General features: G+C 49.8%; 1 protein-coding gene across 3 annotated transcripts in view; it reads left to right on the top strand.

Annotated features, from left to right (window-relative positions):
* The first annotated feature begins 366 nt into the window (after positions 1 to 366).
* SPECC1 (sperm antigen with calponin homology and coiled-coil domains 1) overlaps positions 367 to 6,000 on the top strand; it is a 337,615-nt gene continuing 331,981 nt past the window's right edge. For all 3 annotated transcript variants that reach the window (XM_008270674.5, XM_070061464.2, XM_089318487.1), the window contains exon 1: positions 367 to 476. The gene's annotated coding sequence lies outside the window, so the exon portion shown is untranslated. The remainder of the gene's footprint in view (positions 477 to 6,000) is intronic.

Raw genomic sequence — 6,000 nt, 5'->3', positions numbered from 1 at the left:
CAGGTGCTGCAAAGAGGAGAGCTCTGGGGAGTAGTAGTTCTTAAACTTGAGGACATGAGGGAATGCAAGACCCCATGGTCAATTTTGGTGAGACTGAGAATTTGCATCTTTATTGCGGTCCCAGGTTGATGTTGAAGCTGCTGGTCCCCACGCCACATTTTGGGGCGAGAGGGAGCCCAGGCCTCGATTTGGGACGTGCCAACGCTGGGGGAGGGAAGGGTAATGAGCCCTTGAAGTCTAAAGAAATGCCCACCACCGGCAAGAGGATGGAGGCGGCAGAGCCGGGAGATGTAGAGACGCTAGGACTACAACTCCCAGGAAGCCCTGCGCCGGCTCGCGCTCGCCCCCTGGAGGTTGCTGGCGGAAGGCGCCGGTGGGACCGCTGGGACCTTTCGGAGCATCTGTGCGAGCGCGGAGCCGCGGCGACTGCGGGCTGCGGCGGCGCCACCAGAGCCGACAGGGAGCTGAGGGGGCCGGTGAGTAGCAGCCGCGCGGGCGTCCGCACTCCTCTACGCCTCAGCCGCATCCTCTGCGGAGGCCGGGTCGGCGAGCGAGGGGGTTTTGCAGTCCTGACGCGGGGCGCAGGACTGTCCGTCTCTGGGAAGATGTGCTGGCTGTTACAGCGTCGTCGCCGCGGTGTGACCCCGGTCCTGCCCTGTCCAGCCCAGCCCAGCCCTGCCCAGGAGCGGCAGGACCCGTGCCGCAGGTGGCCGCGGCAGGTGGCCGCCCCCTCTCCTCCGTGCCCCGGGGGTTTGGCGTAGGAGCGCGGGGGCTCCGGACGACTGCGGCCCTTGGGAGGCGCTCCCCCGAGGGCTCGCTGTGGTGGGACAGGTGCGTGGGCGCCCCCGGCCCGGGCTCCTGCAGCCCGGGGAGCCTTCCCCGCCTCCGTGGTGCTGCCCCGGAGTACTGTGTGGTGTCCAAGGGACCGAGAAGCCCCTGGCCCTCTTCGTTGTCCGCCGGTGCAGCTCCTTGCCGTGTGGTGACCGCGGAAGGGCGCGGGTTGTGCGTCTCCCGCGTCCACGCAGCGCGGTGCACCTGGCGGTCCCCGGCGGGGCGGCGGGGAAAGAGGGGGCGTTCCGGGAGAGCGGGCGCTGGGAGTGCAGCTGTAACAGCCAAATATCTTGGACATCAGCTTGGTTGGTGTGCTTTGGGAGTGTGTGTGTTAAGGCTAGTTTGACGTTTGACACCGAATAGCATATTTTTATTTTGCGGGAGCTCCATTCGCCAGTCCTCAAGTTTATATAATCAGCAGCGTACGGTTTGGGGAAAAAATAAAGAAAAAATAATAATAAAACAGTCGGCGAAGGTGCTCTCCTTTGCCCTCTACCGGAAGAATTATGTTGGGCTGGTTGACATGTGTATCCATCCGTCATTGCAGCAGCTGGTGGCAAGAGATAAAATGTTTTGGAGCGGAGTCACCACTCGGCCCTTCAGAGCGGTTTTGGGGTTCAGAAGATTTGGTTATCCAGCTTCAAACACCGGGCTGTTTCGGCGTTTAAGAGGGAGAGAGGTGGGGACACGAGCTTGTCAATCCCAATGCCTTACTCTGCAGAAGATAGCTTGGCCAAGACAGCCTCACAACAAACAGGTTTCATTTGGTAGCCAAAACTAGCTCTGACGCTGCGCCTCCTTAAACTCTGTATCTGTGTGTGTGTGTGTGTGATTTTTTTTTTTTGGAAATATGTATTTCATTATTCATTTGAAAGGCAGAGTTGCAGAGAGAGAGAGGGAGATAAAGAGAGGTCTTCTATCTGCTGGTTCACTCTCCAAATGCCCAAAAGGGCCAAGGCTGGGCCAGGAGCTTCCTCTGGGTCTCCCACGTGGATGCAGGGGACCAAGCACTTGGGCCAGCCTCTGAAGCTTTCCCAGGTGCATTACCAGGGAGCTGGATCAGAAGTGGAGCAGCCGGCTCTCAAATTGGTGCCCATATGTGCTGCTGGTACTCCACGCAGTGGCTTAACACGGTGCTGCACGCAGTGGCTTAACACGTTATGCCACAATGTGAGCCCCTCTGTATCTGTTAACACTAGGTTGGCTCTTCCAAGCAGATAACGTTATTGTCTGTTAAGACATAACAGGTATCTTTCTCATGTTTGTTCTTCTTACCTTCCACTGCCTACACTCTCTGCAGTGTTGACTATTCAGGCTGAATAGGACATTTTGGTCTGGGACTTTGGTTGTAGGGGGACATTTCCACTGTATCTTCACTAGGCAGACACTATTACATTAAGTAAGTTTCCATTTATGCCTAATGACTAAGAGTTTAAAAAGTCAGAATGCGTACTGGTTTTTTCCCAAATGTTTTTGTATAGCATGTATTGATATGACTGTTTCCTTCTTAAAATCTTTTTTAAAGGATTTGTTTAAAGGGCAGAGTTAGAGAGAGAGAAAAGGTGGGGTTCATTTACTGACTGACAATAGCTAGGACTGTGCCAGGCTGAAGCCAGGAGCTCCATCTGGGTCTCCCATGTGGGTACAGGGGACCAAGCACTGAGACCATCTTATGCTACTTTCCCAGGTGCATTAGCAGGGAGCTAGCTCAGAAATGGAGCAGCTAGGACTGGTGCTCGCATGGGGTGTCAGCATGGCATCAGTCACTTAACCTGCTACACCCCAATGCTGGCACCTCCTCTTAACATTATTAACATAAAGGATTATGTTGCCACATTTTATTTCATTAAAATCCTGCCTTGGTTGTTTTGAGAGATTCAATAAGCCAACATTTTACTTAGGGTTTGGTTTCTTTCTTTCTTTTTATTTATTTATTTATTTTTGACAGGCAGAGTTAGACAGTGAGAGAGAGACAGAGAGAAAGGTCTTCCTTCGGTTGGTTCACCCCACAAATGGCCGCTACGGCCGGCAAGCTGCGCCGATCCAAAGCAAGAGCCAGGTGCTTCCTCTTGGTCTCCCATGCGGGTGCAGGGCCCAAGGACTTGGGCCATCCTCCACTGCCTTCCCGGGCCACAGCAGAGAGCTGGACTGGAAGAGGAGCAACCGGGACAGAATTCGGCACCCCAACCAGAACTAGAACCGGGAGTACTGGCGCTGCAGGCCGAGGATTAGCCAAGTGAGCCGCGGAGCCGGCCTTTTTTTTTTTTTTTTTAAAGATATATTTATTTATTTGAGAGACAGAGTTACAGACAGGCAGAGAGAGAGAGAGAGAGAGAGAGAGGTCTTCCATCCACTGGTTCACTCCCCAATTGGCTGCAATGGCCGGAGCTGCGCCAATCCGAAGCCAGAGAAAGGAGCTTCTTCCAGGTCTCCCATGCGGGTGCAGGGGCCCAAGGACTTGGGCCATTTTCCTCTGCTTTCCCAGGCCATAGCAGGGAGCTGGATTGGAAGTAGAGCAGCCAGGACTCAAATCAGCACCTGTATGGGATGCTGGTGCCATAGGTGGAGGCTTAACCTACTATGCCACAGCGCCGGCCTGGTTTCTACTTGTAAGTGAAACTGGCCTATAGTCCTCCCCTCCCCTGTTTTGTCTCAGCTCAGTAAAGTTGTGCTGTCCTCACTGGTTGATTTGGGAAGCATTGCATCATTTTCTGTGCTGTGGAATGGGAGAATTATCTGTACCTTGAAGCTTGGCAGACCTTGACTGCAGACTGCCTGAGCTGCTGCTGGTGTTTTTTAGTAAGTGGGTGTCAGTATTTAATTACCTTTCCAGTTTTTTTCCCCATGATCAGTTGATCATTTTCTCAGATTTTCTGTTTCTTTTCAAAGTCAATTTAATACTTTCTCTTTTTCTAGAAAACAATTAGCTTTATTAAAATTTAATAGATGCTAGTATAATGTGTAGAATATTCTACTGTGAGAAAGTAAACTATATATCAGTGGTATGTTTTCATCATTTTTTTTAAAGATTTATTTATTTATTTATTTGAAAGTCAGAGTTACACAGATAGGAGAGGCAAAGAGAGAGAGAGAGGTCTTCCATCTGCTGATTGACTCCCCAGATGGCTGCAATGGCCAGAGCTGTGCTAATCCAAAGCCAGGATCCAGGAGCTTCTTCCTGGTCTCCCACACGGGTGCAGAGGCCCAAGGACTTGGACCATCTTCTACTGCTTTCCCAGGCCATAGCAGAGAGCTGAATCGGAAGTGGAGCAGCAAGGACTAGAACCGGCACCCATATGGGATGCTGGCACTGCAGGCAGCGGCTTTACCCGCTACACCACAGCGCCGGCCCCTTGGCTACACTTCTTTGAGCTACTTTCCTTTTCCCTAAAGTATCTCATCTTAGAAGTTCCTTTGTAATGACTGCATTTCTGTTTTCATGGTATCTGAAAATGCCTTTATTTTGCCAGCATTCTAGAATTCTGGCTTCACTGTGTTTCTCTTTTCCATTGATTTCAAAGTGATTTTAGTATTTTTTCTAGCATTTATTAAAGGGATAGCTGGAAAGTTTTGGAAGCTCTATCTTACCACATTGCTTAAAGAGAAATAAAGATAAAAAACAGATTAATTTATGATCTAATGAACTGTCAGTTTCTTTGTTCTCTGTACCCTTAGTGTATTGGATATAAAATTCTATATTTATTTCATTTTTAAATTTGTGTTCCCTGTATCTTCATCTTATTTTTCCTCTATTGGGCATGTTGATGGTGACAATTGTGTTAGTTGTCCACTAAGATTCCTGCAGGATTTTTAAAATTCTATTTCTATCAGCTATATGTACACACATATTCATATATATGTATATGCACATACTTTTATTTATTTATTTATTTGAGAGGTAGAGTTACTGACAGTGAGAGAGAGAAACAGAGAGAAAGGTCTTCCTTCCATTGGTTCACCCCCCAAATGGCCGCCACGGCTGGAACTACGCCGATCTGAAGCCAGGAGCCAGGTGCTTCCTCCTGGTCTCCCAAGTGTGTGCCGGTGCCCAAACACTTGGGCCATTCTCCAGTGCCCTCCCGGGTCATAGCAGAGAGCTGGACTGGAAGAGGAGCAGCTGGGACTAGAACCCGGTGCCCATATGGGATGCTGGCGCCTCAGGCGGAGGATTAGCCAAGTGAGCCATGGCGCCAGCCCCCACATACATATTTTTAAACATTATATTTTTGATGCTAGGCTTGTAGGTGATTAAAAAGTTCACAATTTCTTATTGGTGAATTTCATCTTTTAGGAATATTTTTTATTTCTGCTTTTAATTTTGTTTTGTCTAATATTAACATTAGCATACCTGTTTTTTGTTAGCACTTATCTGGCTTATCTTTTCGATTCGTTCATATTCAGTTTTATGTATTTTGGTTCATATTTTATGTATTATGGTTAGCTTAGGTTATTTTTTTGCTTTGCTTCATTGCTTGACACTTGTCTTTTTTTTTTATTATTATTTTTTGACAGGCAGAGGGACAGTGAGAGAGAGAGACAGAGAGAAAGGTCTTCCTTTGCTGTTGGTTCACCCTCCAATGGCTGCTGCGGCCAACGCGCTACGGCTGGCGCACCGCGCTGATCCGATGTCAGGAGCCAGGTACTTCTCCTGGTCTCCCATGGGGTGCAGGGCCCAAGCACTTGGGCCATCCTCCACTGCACTCCCTGGCCACAGCAGAGAGCTGGCCTGGAAGAGGGGCAACTGGGACAGAATCCGGCGCCGAGACTGGGACTAGAACCTGGTGTGCTGGCGCCGCAAGGCTGAGGATTAGCCTAGTGAGCCGTGGTGCCAGCTTTTTTTTTTTTTTTTTTTTTTAAGATTTATTTATTGATTTGAAAAGCAGAGTTACATAGAGGCAGACATAGAAAGAGAAAGAGAAAGGTCTTCCATCCACTGGTTCACTCCCCAAATGGCCGCAATGGCCGGAGCTGAGTTGATCCAAAGCCAGAAGCCAGGAGCTTCCTTCAGGTCTCCCATGAGGGTGCAGGGGCCCAAGGACTTGGGCCATCTTCCACTGCTTTCCCAGGCCCCAGCAGAGAGCTGGGTCAGAATTGGAGCAGCTGGGGCTTGAATTGGTGCCCATATGGGATGCCAGCACTGCAGGCAACGACTTTACTCGCTATGCCACA

This window comes from Oryctolagus cuniculus, chromosome 17 (genome assembly GCF_051225735.1).
Source record: "Oryctolagus cuniculus isolate XC-2025 breed Fujian yellow rabbit chromosome 17, ASM5122573v1, whole genome shotgun sequence".
NCBI classification, from domain to species: domain Eukaryota; kingdom Metazoa; phylum Chordata; class Mammalia; order Lagomorpha; family Leporidae; genus Oryctolagus; species Oryctolagus cuniculus.
Note: the sequence above shows the minus strand (reverse complement) of the source record. Positions and strands in the feature narration are given on the sequence as shown.